Below are 20,000 nucleotides of genomic sequence, written 5' to 3'. Positions count from 1 at the left end.
GTAGATAGGTGAGTAGGTAGGTAGGTGAGTAGGTAGGTGAGTAGATAGGTGAGTAGGTAGGTGAGTAGGTAGATAGGTGAGTAGATAGGTGAGTAGGTAGGTAGGTGAGTAGATAGGTGAGTAGGTAGGTAGGTGAGTAGATAGGTGAGTAGATAGGTGAGTAGGTAGGTAGGTGAGTAGATAGGTGAGTAGATAGGTGAGTAGGTAGGTGAGTAGATAGGTGAGTAGGTAGGTGAGTAGATAGGTGAGTAGATAGGTGAGTAGGCAGGTAGGTAGGTAGATAGGTGAGTAGATAGGTGTCTATCCATCCATCGGATGGATGGATGGATTGTTAGATAGATAGATAGATATTTCTCTATCCATCTATTTATCCTCTATCAATTCAATAGGCTTTATTGACATGAATGTTGCAACAACAATATTGCCAAAGCACCAAGACATAGCAACACAACAAATATACAATTCATATGGATAATAATAATAACAGAAATAATTACTTTGAAAGAAAATACAGTTGTGTTTCTTGGGACACAATAAACAAAGTGTGATTTCCACATGTCACCATCTTGAATGGGTAATGTTTGGCTTTGTTGTGCTCAATGTATTTAACATATCCCATAATTGGTTTTGATGTATGGAGCTTTCAATTTCCTCCAATCTTTCATTTGTATAATGTAGTTTTTTGTTCCTAATTGTGTATTTATATTTTTTGAGAGTTTCGCTAAAGCTAATTCGTAAGTCTTGATTGTTTGGTTGACGATGTATTAAATTTGATATTTTTCGCAGATCTTTTCTGATACTTTTACATTAATTTTCAAATCATTTTTCATTAATATGTTTCTTCTTGTACTGTCTCTTAGTTTTGACAAGGTTGGCTTTAATAGCTGCCTCGTGAAACAGTGTGTTGACGTCAGCAGTGGTCATGTTAACGCCACCCTTGGTCGTGTCGTACCGATTTCCCCTGAATTCCAACATTTTACTGAATAGATCAGGGGAATCTAACGCCATGAAGAATTTGTCCCCACTGTCCTGAGTCCATCTGTATGTTGGGTTGAGTTGGTACAGCTTACTGGACTCCTTTTTGGGGGGTTGAGTTGATTTGATGTTTTAAAATAGACTTTTATTTGGTTGTGGTCTGAAAGTGGGGATTGCTGCCTGACAGTGATCCATTGATAGTGGAGGGGTCCATGTCAGTGAGAGCATAGTGGACTACACTACAGCCAAGAGCTGAGGAGTATGTGAACCTCCCTAAAGAGTCCCCTCTGAACCTCCCATTAACTATGGACAGGCCTAAGGCCCGACAGAGGTGCACTACCTCCCTACCATTCTGATTTATTTGACAGTCGAGGTTGTTCTGGTTGATGATGGTTGGTGTGATGTAAAGAGGGGCTTGACCAAACACATGGCTGTAGCCCTGTGGGTCCAGGAAGTCCGGCTCACATCCAGTCCTTCAGGTCTCCACACAACAGCACAATTCCTTGGGCCTGGAAATAGCTGATCTCTGTGTGGAGAGAATCAAAGATGTCCTCCTCATAATAAGGAGACTCTGCTGGAGGATAGATAGATAGATAGATAGATAGATAGATAGATATTGGTAGATAGGTAGGTAGATAGATAGATAGACCCCCCCCCCGTCCCCTTTACCCAAAGCTCCCTTCTTGGCCCGTGAGCTTTCCTCATCCTCCCTGCTCTTCCTCTTCAGATCCTGACCCTTCTCCTCATCCTCCTCCATGTCAACCTCACCGTCTGACCACACGACACCCGCCTCCTGCCCACATCTTTCCTTCCCTGCCCCCTCATCCCCCACCTGCTGAGACACTCCAGCCCTCTCCTCCTCCACTTCCTGGACCACCTCTGTCCCCCTACCCCCCACCTGCTGGACCACCTCTGCCCTCTCTTCCTCCACTTCCTGGGCCACCTCTGCCCCTTCTCCTTCACCCTGCTGGGTCCCACCCTGAACCCTCTCTTCACCCTGCTGGGACCCCAGCCCCTCCTGAACCCTCTCTTCACCCTGCTGGGACCCCAGCCCCTCCTGAACCCTCTCTTCACCCCGATGGGCCCCCAGCCCCTCCTGAACCCCCTCTTCACCCTGCTGGGTCCCACCCTGAACCCTCTCTTCACCCTGCTGGGTCCCACCATGAACCCTCTCTTCACCCTGCTGGGACCCCAGCCCCTCCTGAACCCTCTCTTCACCCTGCTGGGCCCCCAGCCCCTCCAGAACCCCCTCTTCACCCTGCTGGGTCCCACCCTGAACCCTCTCTTCACCCTGCTGGGTCCCACCCTGAACCCTCTCTTCACCCTGCTGGGACCCCAGCCCCTCCTGAACCCTCTCTTCACCCTGCTGGGCCCCCAGCCCCTCCTGAACCCCCTCTTCACCCTGCTGGGTCCCACCCTGAACCCTCTCTTCACCCTGCTGGGTCCCACCCTGAACCCTCTCTTCACCCTGCTGGGACCCCAGCCCCTCCTGAACCCCCTCTTCACCCTGCTGGGTCCCACCCTGAACCCTCTCTTCACCCTGCTGGGCCCCACCCTGAACCCTCTCTTCACCCTGCTGGGCCCCACCCGTCTGCCCCTGTCCTCCCTGCGCCTCCTGCCGGTCCCCTCCGACCCCCTCAGGACCCTTGTGGTTCTGTCCCTCAGAAGCCGCTTCACTAGAAGCGTCCCGCCTAATGCCCCTCTCGTCCACACCTGAATCACTTCCCGTTTCCAGAGGTCACATACAACACGTAATCAAAGCCCTCGACTCTGGTCCTGATCACAAAGTCGAGCTCCTGACCCCTGTTATTCAGGACCATGAGGAGCTGCCTCCTGTGAGACACCACGTGCTTCTGCAGGGAAGACCTGCACCCCGAGGAGACCCGTGGGTACATTTCGGGAGGTTAAAGAGCTGTAGCGGTAGAATGGTATTAGCAGGTAGACCTGAGATGACCAGAACCTACCCTACAACACTCACTACAACACGCACTACAACACGCACTACAACACACACTACAACACGCACTACAACACACACTACAACACACACTACAACACACACTACAACACAACACTACAACACACACTACAACACACACTACAACACACACTACAACACACACTACAACACACACTACAACACAACACTACAACACACACTACAACACACACTACAACACACACTACAACACACACTACAACACACACTACAACACAACACTACAACACACACTACAACACACACTACAACACACACTACAACACACACTACAACACACACTACAACACACACTACAACACGCACTACAACACACACTACAACACACACTACAACACAACACTACAACACACACTACAACACACACTACAACACAACACTACAACACACACTACAACACACACTACAACACAACACACACTACAACACACACTACAACACAACACTACAACAAACACTACAACACAACACACACTACAACACACACACTACAACACAACACTACAACACACACTACAACACACACTACAACACAACACTACAACACACACTACAACACACACACTACAACACAACACTACAACACAACACACACTACAACACGCACTACAACACAACACTACAACACACACACTACAACACACACTACAACAAACACTACAACAAACACTACAACACACACTACAACACACACTACAACACAACACACACTACAACACACACTACAACACAACACTACAACACGCACTTCAACACACACTACAACACACACTACAACACAACACACACTACAACACAACACACTACAACACAACACACACTACAACACACACACTACAACACAACACTACAACACAACACTACAACACAACACTACAACAAACACTACAACACAACACACACTACAACACACACACTACAACACAACACTACAACACACTACAACACACACTACAACACAACACTACAACACACACTACAACACACACTACAACACAACACACACTACAACACACACACTACAACACAACACTACAACACACTACAACACACACTACAACACAACACTACAACACACACTACAACACACACTACAACACACACTACAACACGCACTACAACACAACACTACAACACACACTACAACACAACACACACTACAACACACACACTACAACACACACTACAACACAACACTACAACACACACTTCAACACACACTACAACACACACTACAACACACACTACAACACAACACTACAACACACACTACAACACACACTACAACACACACTACAACACAACACTACAACACACACTTCAACACACAATACAACACACACTACAACACACACTACAACACGCACTACAACACAACACTACAACACACACTACAACACAACAACACACACTACAACACAACACACACTACAACACACACACTACAACACACACACTACAACACACACTACAACACAACACTACAACACACACTTCAACACACACTACAACACACACTACAACACACACTACAACACAACACTACAACACACACTTCAACACACACTACAACACACACACTACAACACGCACTACAACACGCACTACAACACAACACTACAACACACACACTACAACACAACACACACTACAACACACACTACAACACACACACTACAACACACACTACAACACAACACGCACTACAACACACACTACAACACACACACTACAACACACACTACAACACACACTACAACACAACACTACAACACACACTACAACACACACTACAACACACACTACAACACAACACTACAACAAACACTACAACACAACACACACTACAACACACACACACTACAACACAACACTACAACACACACTACAACACACACTACAACACACACTACAACACAACACTACAACACACACTACAACACAACACACACTACAACACACACTACAACACACACACTACAACACACACTACAACACACACTACAACACAACACTACAACACACACTACAACACAACACACACTACAACACACACACTACAACACAACACTACAACACACACTACAACACAACACGCACTACAACACACACTACAACACACACTACAACACAACACGCACTACAACACACACTACAACACACACTACAACACAACACTACAACACAACACTACAACACACACTACAACAAACACTACAACACAACACACACTACAACACACAACACTACAACACACACTACAACACAACACTACAACAAACACTACAACACAACACACACTACAACACACACACTACAACACAACAATACAACACACACTACAACACAACACTACAACACACACTACAACACACACTACAACACAACACTACAACACACACTTCAACACACACTACAACACACACTACAACACACACTACAACACAACACTACAACACACACTTCAACACACACTACAACACACACTACAACACACACTACAACACAACACTACAACACACACTTCAACACACAATACAACACACACTACAACACGCACTACAACACGCACTACAACACAACACTACAACACACACTACAACACAACAACACACACTACAACACAACACACACTACAACACACACACTACAACACAACACACACTACAACACACACACTACAACACACACACTACAACACACACTACAACACAACACTACAACACACACTTCAACACACACTACAACACACACACTACAACACAACACACACTACAACACACACACTACAACACACACACTACAACACACACTACAACACAACACTACAACACACACTTCAACACACACTACAACACACACTACAACACACACTACAACACAACACTACAACACACACTTCAACACACACTACAACACACACACTACAACACGCACTACAACACGCACTACAACACACACACTACAACACACACACTACAACACAACACACACTACAACACACACACTACAACACAACACTACAACACAACACTACAACACACACTACAACACACACACTACAACACAACACTACAACACACACTACAACACACACTACAACACAACACTACAACACAACACTACAACACACACTACAACACACACACTACAACACAACACTACAACACACACTACAACACAACACACACTACAACACAACACTACAACAAACACTACAACACACACTACAACACACACACTACAACACAACACTACAACACACACTACAACACAACACGCACTACAACACACACTACAACACAACACTACAACACACACTACAACACAACACACACTACAACACACACTACAACACAACACTACAACACACACTACAACACAACACACACTACAACACACACTACAACACACACTACAACACAACACTACAACACACACTACAACACAACACACACTACAACACACACTACAACACTACACTACAACAAACACTACAACACAACACACACTACAACACACACACTACAACACAACACTACAACACACACTACAACACAACACGCACTACAACACACACTACAACACACACTACAACACACACACTACAACACACACTACAACACACACTACAACACAACACTACAACACACACTACAACACACACTACAACACAACACTACAACACACACTACAACACAACACACACTACAACACGCACTACAACACAACACTACAACACACACACTACAACACACACTACAACACAACACTACAACACACACTACAACACAACACTACAACACAACACTACAACACACACTACAACACAACACTACAACACAACACTACAACACACACTACAACACAACACACACTACAACACGCACTACAACACAACACTACAACACACACTACAACACAACACACACTACAACAAACACTACAACACACACTACAACACACACTACAACACAACACTACAACAAACACTACAACACAACACACACTACAACACAACACACACTACAACACACACACTACAACACAACACTACAACACACACTACAACACACACTACAACACAACACTACAACAAACACTACAACACAACACACACTACAACACAACACTACAACAAACACTACAACACAACACACACTACAACACACACTACAACACACACTACAACACAACACTACAACACACACTACAACACACACTACAACACAACACTACAACACACACTACAACACAACACACACTACAACACGCACTACAACACAACACTACAACACACACACTACAACACACACTACAACAAACACTACAACACACACTACAACAAACACTACAACACACACTACAACACACACTACAACACAACACACACTACAACACACACTACAACACACACTACAACACACACACTACAACACACACTACAACACAACACTACAACACACACTACAACACACACTACAACACACACTACAACACAACACTACAACACACACTACAACACACACTACAACACACACTACAACACACACTACAACACGCACTACAACACAACACTACAACACACACTACAACACAACACACACTACAACACACACACTACAACACACACTACAACACACACTACAACACGCACTACAACACAACACTACAACACACACTACAACACAACAACACACACTACAACACAACACACACTACAACACACACACTACAACACACACACTACAACACACACTACAACACAACACTACAACACACACTTCAACACACACTACAACACACACTACAACACACACTACAACACAACACTACAACACACACTTCAACACACACTACAACACACACTACAACACACACTACAACACAACACTACAACACACACTACAACACAACACTACAACACACACTACAACACACACTACAACACACACTACAACACACACTACAACACACACTACAACACAACACTACAACACACACTTCAACACACACTACAACACGCACTACAACACGCACTACAACACGCACTACAACACAACACTACAACACACACACTACAACACAACACACACTACAACACACACACTACAACACACACTACAACACAACACGCACTACAACACACACTACAACACACACACTACAACACACACTACAACACACACTACAACACAACACTACAACACACACTACAACACACACTACAACACAACACTACAACAAACACTACAACACAACACACACTACAACACACACACACTACAACACAACACTACAACACACACTACAACACACACACTACAACACACACTACAACACACACTACAACACAACACTACAACACACACTACAACACAACACACACTACAACACACACTACAACACACACACTACAACACACACTACAACACACACTACAACACAACACTACAACACACACTACAACACAACACACACTACAACACACACTACAACACACACACTACAACACAACACTACAACACACACTACAACACAACACGCACTACAACACACACTACAACACACACTACAACACACACTACAACACGCACTACAACACACACTACAATACACACTACAACACAACACTACAACACAACACTACAACACAACACTACAACAAACACTACAACACACACTACAACACAACACTACAACACAACACTACAACACAACACTACAACAAACACTACAACACAACACTACAACACAACACTACAACACAACACTACAACACAACACTACAACACAAAACTACAACACACACTACAACAAACACTACAACACAACACACACTACAACACACAACACTACAACACACACTACAACACAACACTACAACAAACACTACAACACAACACACACTACAACACACACACTACAACACAACAATACAACACACACTACTACACACACTACAACACAACACTACAACACACACTACACTACAACACACACTACAACACACACTACAACACAACACTACAACACACACTACAACACAACACTACAACACAACACACACTACAACACACACACTACAACACAACAATACAACACACACTACTACACACACTACAACACAACACTACAACACACACTACAACACAACACACACTACAACACACACACTACAACACAACACTACAACACACACTACAACACACACACTACAACACACACTACAACACACACTACAACACAACACTACAACACACACTACAACACAACACACACTACAACACAACACTACAACAAACACTACAACACACACTACAACACACACACTACAACACAACACTACAACACACACTACAACACAACACGCACTACAACACACACTACAACACAACACTACAACACACACTACAACACAACACACACTACAACACACACTACAACACAACACTACATCAAACACTACAACACAACACACACTAAAACACACACTACAACACACACTACAACACAACACACACTACAACACACACTACAACACTACACTACAACAAACACTACAACACAACACACACTACAACACACACACTACAACACAACACTACAACACACACTACAACACAACACACACTACAACACGCACTACAACACAACACTACAACACACACTACAACACAACACACACTACAACACACACTACAACACAACACTACAACAAACACTACAACACACACTACAACACAACACACACTACAACACACACTACAACACACACTACAACACAACACTACAACACACACTACAACACAACACACACTACAACACACACTACAACACACACACTACAACACACACTACAACACACACTACAACAAACACTACAACACAACACACACTACAACACACACACTACAACACACACTACAACACACACTACAACACAACACGCACTACAACACACACTACAACACACACACTACAACACAACACTACAACACACACTACAACACAACACACACTACAACACGCACTACAACACAACACTACAACACACACTACAACACAACACACACTACAACACACACTACAACACAACACTACAACAAACACTACAACACACACTACAACACAACACACACTACAACACACACACTACAACACACACTACAACACTACACTACAACAAACACTACAACACAACACACACTACAACACACACACTACAACACACACTACAACACACACTACAACACAACACGCACTACAACACACACTACAACACACACTACAACACACACACTACAACACACACTACAACACACACTACAACACAACACTACAACACACACTACAACACACACTACAACACAACACTACAACACACACTACAACACAACACACACTACAACACGCACTACAACACAACACTACAACACACACACTACAACACACACTACAACACAACACTACAACACACACTACAACACAACACTACAACACAACACTACAACACACACTACAACACAACACTACAACACAACACTACAACACACACTACAACACAACACACACTACAACACGCACTACAACACAACACTACAACACACACTACAACACAACACACACTACAACAAACACTACAACACACACTACAACACACACTACAACACAACACTACAACAAACACTACAACACAACACACACTACAACACAACACACACTACAACACACACACTACAAAACAACACTACAACACACACTACAACACACACTACAACACAACACTACAACACACACTACAACACAACACACACTACAACACAACACTACAACAAACACTACAACACAACACACACTACAACACAACACTACAACACACACTACAACACACACTACAACACAACACTACAACACACACTACAACACAACACACACTACAACACGCACTACAACACAACACTACAACACACACACTACAACACACACTACAACAAACACTACAACACACACTACAACAAACACTACAACACACACTACAACACACACACTACAACACACACTACAACACAACACTACAACACACACTACAACACACACTACAACACAACACTACAACACACACTACAACACACACTACAACACACACTACAACACACACTACAACACGCACTACAACACAACACTACAACACACACTACAACACAACACACACTACAACACACACACTACAACACACACACTACAACACAACACTACAACACACACTACAACACAACACGCACTACAACACACACTACAACACAACACTACAACACACACTACAACACAACACACACTACAACACACACTACAACACAACACTACATCAAACACTACAACACAACACACACTAAAACACACACTACAACACACACTACAACACAACACTACAACACACACTACAACACAACACACACTACAACACACACTACAACACTACACTACAACAAACACTACAACACAACACACACTACAACACACACACTACAACACAACACTACAACACACACTACAACACAACACACACTACAACACGCACTACAACACAACACTACAACACACACACTACAACACACACTACAACAAACACTACAACACACACTACAACACAACACTACAACACGCACACTTCAACACACACTACAACACAACACACACTACAACACAACACTACAACACAACACACACTACAACAAACACTACAACACACACTACAACACACACTACAACACAACACTACAACACGCACTTCAACACAACACACACTACAACACAACACACACTACAACACACACACTACAACACGCACTACAACACACACTACAACACACACTACAACACAACACTACAACACACACTACAACACAACACACACTACAACACACACTACAACACAACACTACAACACACACTACACTACAACACACACTACAACACACACTACAACACACACACTACAACACACACTACAACACACACTACAACACACACTACAACACACACTACAACACACACACTACAACACACACTACAACAAACACTACAACACACACTACAACAAACACTACAACACACACTACAACACAACACACACTACAACACAACACTACAACACACACACTACAACACAACACACACTACAACACACACTATAACACACACACTACAACACACACACTACAACACACACTACAACACACACTACAACACAACACTACAACAAACACTACAACACAACACACACTACAACACACACTATAACACACACACTACAACACACACTACAACACACACACTACAACACACACTACAACACACACACTACAACACACGCACTACAACACACACTATAACACACACACTACAACACACACTACAACACACACTGCAACACAACACTACAACACACACTATAACACACACACTACAACACACACTACAACACACACACTACAACACACACTACAACACACACACTACAACACACGCACTACAACACACACTATAACACACACACTACAACACACACTACAACACACACTGCAACACAACACTACAACACACACTACAACACACACTACAACACACACACTACAACACACACACTACAACACAACACACACTACAACACACACTACAACACACACTACAACACAACACTACAACACAACACTACAACACACACACTACAACACGCACTACAACACACACTACAACACACACTACAACACACACACTACAACACACACTACAACACACACTACAACACGCACTACAACACACACTACAACACACACACTACAACACACACACTACAACACACACTACAACACACACTACAACACACACACTACAAAACACACACTACAACACACACACTACAACACACACTACAACACACACTACAACACAACACTACAACACGCACTTCAACACACACTACAACACAACACACACTACAACACACACACTACAACACACACTACAACACGCACTACAACACACACTACAACACAACAACACACATTACAACAACACACACTACAACACAACACACACTACAACACACACTACAACACACACACTACAACACACACTACAACACAACACTACAACACACACTACAACACAACACTACAACACACACTACAACACAACAACAACACACACTACAACACAACACACACTACAACACACACTACAACACACACACTACAACACACACTACAACACAACACTACAACACACACTACAACACAGCACACACTACAACACAACACACACAACAACACACACTTCAACACACACACTACAACAAACACTACAACACACACTACAACACAACACACACTACAACACACACTACAACACACGCACTACAACACACACTACAACACACACTACAACACACACTGCAACACAACACTACAACACACACTATAACACACACACTACAACACACTACAACACACACTACAACACACACTACAACACACACACTACAACACACACACTACAACACACGCACTACAACACACACTATAACACACACACTACAACACACACTACAACACACACACTACAACACACACTACAACACACTACAACACACACACTACAACACACGCACTACAACACACACTATAACACACACACTACAACACACACTACAACACACACACTACAACACACGCACTACAACACACACTATAACACACACACTACAACACACACTACAACACACACACTACAACACACACTACAACACACTACAACACACACACTACAACACACGCACTACAACACACACTATAACACACACACTACAACACACACTACAACACACACACTACAACACACACAACAACACACACTACAACACACACACTACAACAAACACTACAACACACACTACAACACACACTACAACACACACACTACAACACACACTACAACACACACTACAACACACACACTACAACACACGCACTACAACACACATTATAACACACACACTACAACACACACTACAACACAACACTACAACACACACTACAACACACACTACAACACACACTACAACACACACACACTACAACACACACTACAACACACACTACAACACACACACTACAACACACACTACAACACACACACTGCAACACACACACTACAACACACACTACAACACACACTACAACACACACACTACAACACACACTACAGCACACACTACAACACACACTACAACGCACACACTACAACACACACTACAACACACACTACAACACACACTACAACACACACTACAACACACACACACTACAACACGCACTACAACACAACACTACAACACACACTATAACACAACACACACTACAACACACACACTACAACACACACACTACAACACAACACACACTACAACACACACTACAACACACGCACTACAACACAACACTACAACACACACACTACAACACACACTACAACACGCACTACAACACACACTACAACACACACTACAACACGCACTACAACACACACTACAACACACACACTACAACACACACTACAACACACACACTACAACACAACACTACAACACACACTACAACACACACACTACAACACACACTACAACACACACTACAACACACACTACAACACACGCACTACAACACAACACTACAACACACACACTACAACACACACTACAACACACACTACAACACACACTACAACACACACTACAACACGCACTACAACACACACTACAACACACACACTACAACACACACTACAACACACACACTACAACACAACACTACAACACACACTACAACACACACACTACAACACACACTACAACACACACACTACAACACACACACTACAACACACACTACAACACACACTACAACACACACTACAACACACACTACAACACACACACTACAACACACACACTACAACACACACTACAACACACACTACAACACACACTACAACACACACACTACAACACACACTACAACACACACTACAACACACACTACAACACACACACTACAACACACACTACAACACACACTACAACACACACTACAACACACACTACAACACACACACTACAACACAAACACTACAACACACACTACAACACACACACTACAACACACACTACAACACACACTACAACACACACACTACAACACACACTACAACACACACTACAACACACACTACAACACACACCGTTCTCTGTCGACCACTTTCAACAAGAAAAACAGACAAAAACCACCATTTACTCACAAAACAACGCTCTCAACTCCCAACCTACTGAGAGGGAGAGAGAGAGGGAGGAAGGGAGGGAAAGAGAGAGAGCAAGGGAGGGAGAGAGAGAGAGAGGGAGAGAGACAGAGAGAGAGAGGGAGGAAGGGAGGGAGAGGGAGGAAGGGAGGGAGAGAGAGAGAGAGAGAGGGAGAGAGACAGAGAGACAGGGAGAGGGAGGGAGACAGAGAGAGAGAGAGAGACAGAGAGAGGGACAGAGAGAGAGAGACAGAGAGAGGGAGAGGGAGAGGGAGAGGGAGAGAGAGAGAGGGGAGAGAGAGAGAGGGAGAGAGACAGAGAGACAGAGAGAGGGAGAGGGAGGGAGAGAGAGAGAGAGACAGAGAGAGGGACAGAGACAGAGAGAGAGAGGCAGAGAGAGGGAGAGGGAGGGAGACAGAGAGAGAGAGAGAGAGAGAGAGACAGAGAGAGGGAGAGGGAGGGAGGAAGGGAGGGAGAGAGACAGAGATTTTTAAAAACCTTAAAACCTTTATTTTACATTAAAAAACGAACAAACAAACAGAACATTGCTCACTTCAAAACCAAATCAAACAACAAAAACAACCAAAACCAACAAACCCAATGTTTCTGTCCGCTGGTGGTCGTGAGACCCCGTTTCAATGCCATCGTTTCAGTCAAAGTTTCTCCTCCTCTGGGCTGAGTCGCTCCTCCGGGTCGTTCCTCCGGGTCGCTCCTCCGGGTCGGATAGATTTAATGAGTTTTGGCAGATCGGTGAAGTGCTTCTCCACTTCACACTTCCTATTCTTCGTGTCTTTGAGGAACCATTTCAGCCTGGCCAGACTATATTCCTTCTGACAGTCACTTTCATCAGAGGACCCACTCGCTACCACAGAGTCCTCATCCGTACTGGACTCAGACTCATTCCCTTTGCCCAAAGCTCCCTTTTGTTCTGCGAGCTTTCTTCGTCCCCCGCCGGCCTTCCTCTTCAGAGGATGAAGCTTCTCCTCACCCTCCTCCATTCCCACACTTTTCATTCCCTCCTCTTTCCTGCCCCCTACCCACCTCCACCTGTCCTCCAGTGCACTCCTGGCTGTCCTCCTGAATATGTGCTCCTCCCTGGGCCGCCCCTGCCCCCTCTTCTTCCACCTGCAGTACTACACCTGCCCTCTCCCCCTCCATCTCCTGGGCCACCACTGCCCCTTCTTCTTCCTCTTCCTCCTCCTGCTGCTGACCCATCTCAGTCCCTTCTTCCTCTTCCTCCTGCTGCTGCCCCACCTCTGCCCCTCTCTGTGGTCACCTGCTTCACCCCACCTGCCTCCTCCTGTTGCTGCTCCCGACCCCCCTCCGTGTCCTCTCCGTCTTTGGGGTCCCCCCTGGTGTCGTCCTGTCCACCAGCCTTCCTCCGAGGACAGGCCCTGCTCTGATGTCCTTCCCTCCCACAGTTAAAACACTTCATATTGTCAGTTTTTGCATAGATGATAAAAAGAGAGTTATCAGCTCTCACCGTGAAGGTGATGTCCAAGTCCTCGCTCCTGCCATGAAATAGCATGAAGCATTGCCTCCTGTGCGACACCACGTGCTTCAATAGTGGAGAGCTGCTCCCAGAGGACATCTTCCTCACCTGGGACGTGACCCTCCCGTGCTTCGACAGCTCCCCCACCAGTACCTCGTCCTTCACGAACGGCGGTACGTTCGCCACCGTCACCCCCACCGCCGCCGTGACCAGGGGAGAGACGGGGACGTGTTGAACACCACGACCCCGCTCTCCACCACCATGTTGACCTTGCTGACGCTGTCCAGGAACAAGACCACAGCCTTGTTCATCCGGGCAGCAGACTTCACGCTGCTGTAGCCCACCACCTCCCCCACCGCCAGGCTGCAGTCCTCCACAGAGCAAAGGGAAACTGGGCATAAGCCGAATCCCGTGCCTGCGTGTGAGCCAGCTTAAGTCCATCTCGGCGTGCTAACTCCGTTAGCACTCCGCTAACACGTCGCTAGCGCGTCGCTAGCACTCCGCTAGCACGTCGCTAGCCCGCCGTTAGCGCGCGCCGGCGGCTCGCAAACAGCCACACTCAACCCACCAAACCCCCCTCGTGCACACAGTACCCCACTCGACACCGACACATACACTGATCTACACTCACTACGAGACACACGGGAAACAACACCGTCAACTCCGACATGACGCTCTCCGCTCCCAACCTCCGACCTCACGCTCAGAGAGAGAGAGAGAGAGAGAGAGAGAGCGAGAGACCACATTGATACAGAGGGAGGGAGAGAGAGAGAGAGAGAGAGAGAGAGAGAGAGAGAGCGAGAGGGAGAGAGAGACCACATTGATACAGAGGGAGGGAGAGAGAGAGAGAGATTTTTTTTGATTTTTAGAAAACCTTTATTTTACATAAAAAAACGAACAAACAAACAGAACATTGCACTTACATCAAAACTAAATCAAACAACAAAAACAACCAAAAACAACAAACGTAACGCTTCTGTCCTCTGGTGGTCCTGAGACCCCGTTTCAATGTCATAGTCCAGGTTTCTCCTCCTCTGGGCTGAGTCGCTCCTCAGGGTTGCGCCTCAGGGCCGCTCTTCTGGACTGCTCCTCCGTGCTGCTCCTCTGGGCTGCTCCTCCGTGCCGCTCCTCTGGGCTGCTCCTCCGTGCTGCTCCTCTGGGCTGCTCCTCCGTGCCGCTCCTCTGGGCTGCTCCTCTGGGCTGCTCCTCTGGGCTGCTCGTCCGGGCTGCTCCTCCGTGCTGCTCCTCCGGATCTCCGGCCTCCTGTGCTTGGCTGTCAGCCTCCTCCTTCAGCCCTTTATTCACCACCGTCCTGATCTTCTGAAGCCTATAAATCTCCTGGCGTGTAAAACCTCTCCTCGTCTTGTTCTTCATATGAAGCCGGATAGATAGAATCAGCTTCGGCAGATCGGTGAAGTGCTTCTCCACTTCACACTTCCTATTCTTTATGTCCTTGAGGAAATATTTCAGCCTGGCCAGACTATATTCCCTCTCACAGTCAGTGTCATCAGAGGACCCACTCTCTGCCACAGAGTAGTCGTCCATACTGGACTCAGACTCGTACCCTTGGCCCACAGGTCCCTTTTTTTTCTGCGAGCCTTCCTCGTCCCCCCCGGCCTTCCTCTTCAGGTTCGCCACCGTCACCCTCACCTCCGCCGTGAACAGGGGAGAGACGGGGACGTGTCGAACACCACGACCCCGCTCTCCACCACCGTGTTGACCTTGCTGACGCTGTCCAGGAACAAGACCACAGCCTTGTTCATCCAGGCAGCGGACTTCACGCTGCTGTAGCCCACCACCTCCCCCACCGCCAGGCTGCAGTCCTCCACCGAGCACGGGAAACTGGGCATAAGCCGAATCCCGTGCCTGCGTGTGAGCCAGCTCAAATCCAGCCCGCCGTTAGCACGTCGCTAGCCCGCCGTTGGCACGTCGCTAGCCCGCTGTTGGCACGTCGCTAGCCCGCCGTTAGCACGTCGCTAGCCCGCCGTTAGCACGTCGCTAACCCGCCGTTGGCACGTCGCTAGCCCGCCGTTGGCACGCCGCTAGCGCGCCGGCGGCTCACAAATACCCACACTCAACCCACCAAACCCCCCTCGTGCACACAGTACCCCACTCAACACCGACACATACACTGATCTACACTCACTACGAGACACACGGGAAACAACACCGTCAACTCCGACATGACGCTCTCCGCTCCCAACCTCCAACCTCACGCTCAGAGAGAGAGAGAGAGAGAGAGAGAGAGAGAGAGAGAGAGAGGAGAATCTCACAGAGCAGCAGTGGAGACTACCAGGGCAGAAGAATGTTCTCCTGTATCAGGAATGTTCTTCTGTATTTGGAATGTTCTCCTGTATTTGGAATGTTCTCCTGTATCTGGAATGTTCTCCTGTATTTGGAATGTTCTCCTGTATTTGGAATGTTCTCCTGTATCTGGAATGTTCTCCTGTATTTGGAATGTTCTCCTGTATTTGGAATGTTCTCCTGTATCTGGAATGTTCTCCTGTATCTGGAATGTTCTCCTGTATTTGGAATGTTCTCCTGTATTTGGAATGTTCTCCTGTATCTGGAATGTTCTCCTGTATTTGGAATGTTCTCCTGTATCAGGAATGTTCTCCTGTATCTGGAATGTTCTCCTGTATTTGGAATGTTCTCCTGTATCTGGAATATTCTCCTGTATTTGGAATGTTCTTCTGTATTTGGAATGTTCTCCTGTATCTGGAATGTTCTCCTGTATTTGGAATGTTCTTCTGTATTTGGAATGTTCTCCTGTATCAGGAATGTTCTCCTGTATCAGGAATGTTCTCCTGTATTTGGAATGTTCTCCTGTATCAGGAATGTTCTCCTGTATCTGGAATGTTCTCCTGTATCTGGAATGTTCTCCTGTATCAGGAATGTTCTCCTGTATTTGGAATGTTCTCCTGTATCAGGAATGTTCTCCTGTATTTGGAATGTTCTCCTGTATCTGTCCTTGTGAAGTGGAGCTGAAGCAGTCTGTTGGAGAACGTTCTCCGCTGTCCCTGCAGTAGGTGCAGAGGGTGGTCCGGGTTCTCCAATATGTACATTACTTTCTTCAGTGTTCTCCTCTCCACCACCTGTTCCTGTTAGTCCTGTTTGCAGCCTACACAGAAATACAGAGCACTGGTCACACACACACACACACACACACACACACGAAGA

This window comes from Cyclopterus lumpus, chromosome 14 (assembly GCF_009769545.1).
Source record: "Cyclopterus lumpus isolate fCycLum1 chromosome 14, fCycLum1.pri, whole genome shotgun sequence".
Taxonomy (NCBI): domain Eukaryota; kingdom Metazoa; phylum Chordata; class Actinopteri; order Perciformes; family Cyclopteridae; genus Cyclopterus; species Cyclopterus lumpus.
This window is presented reverse-complemented; position numbering follows the sequence as displayed.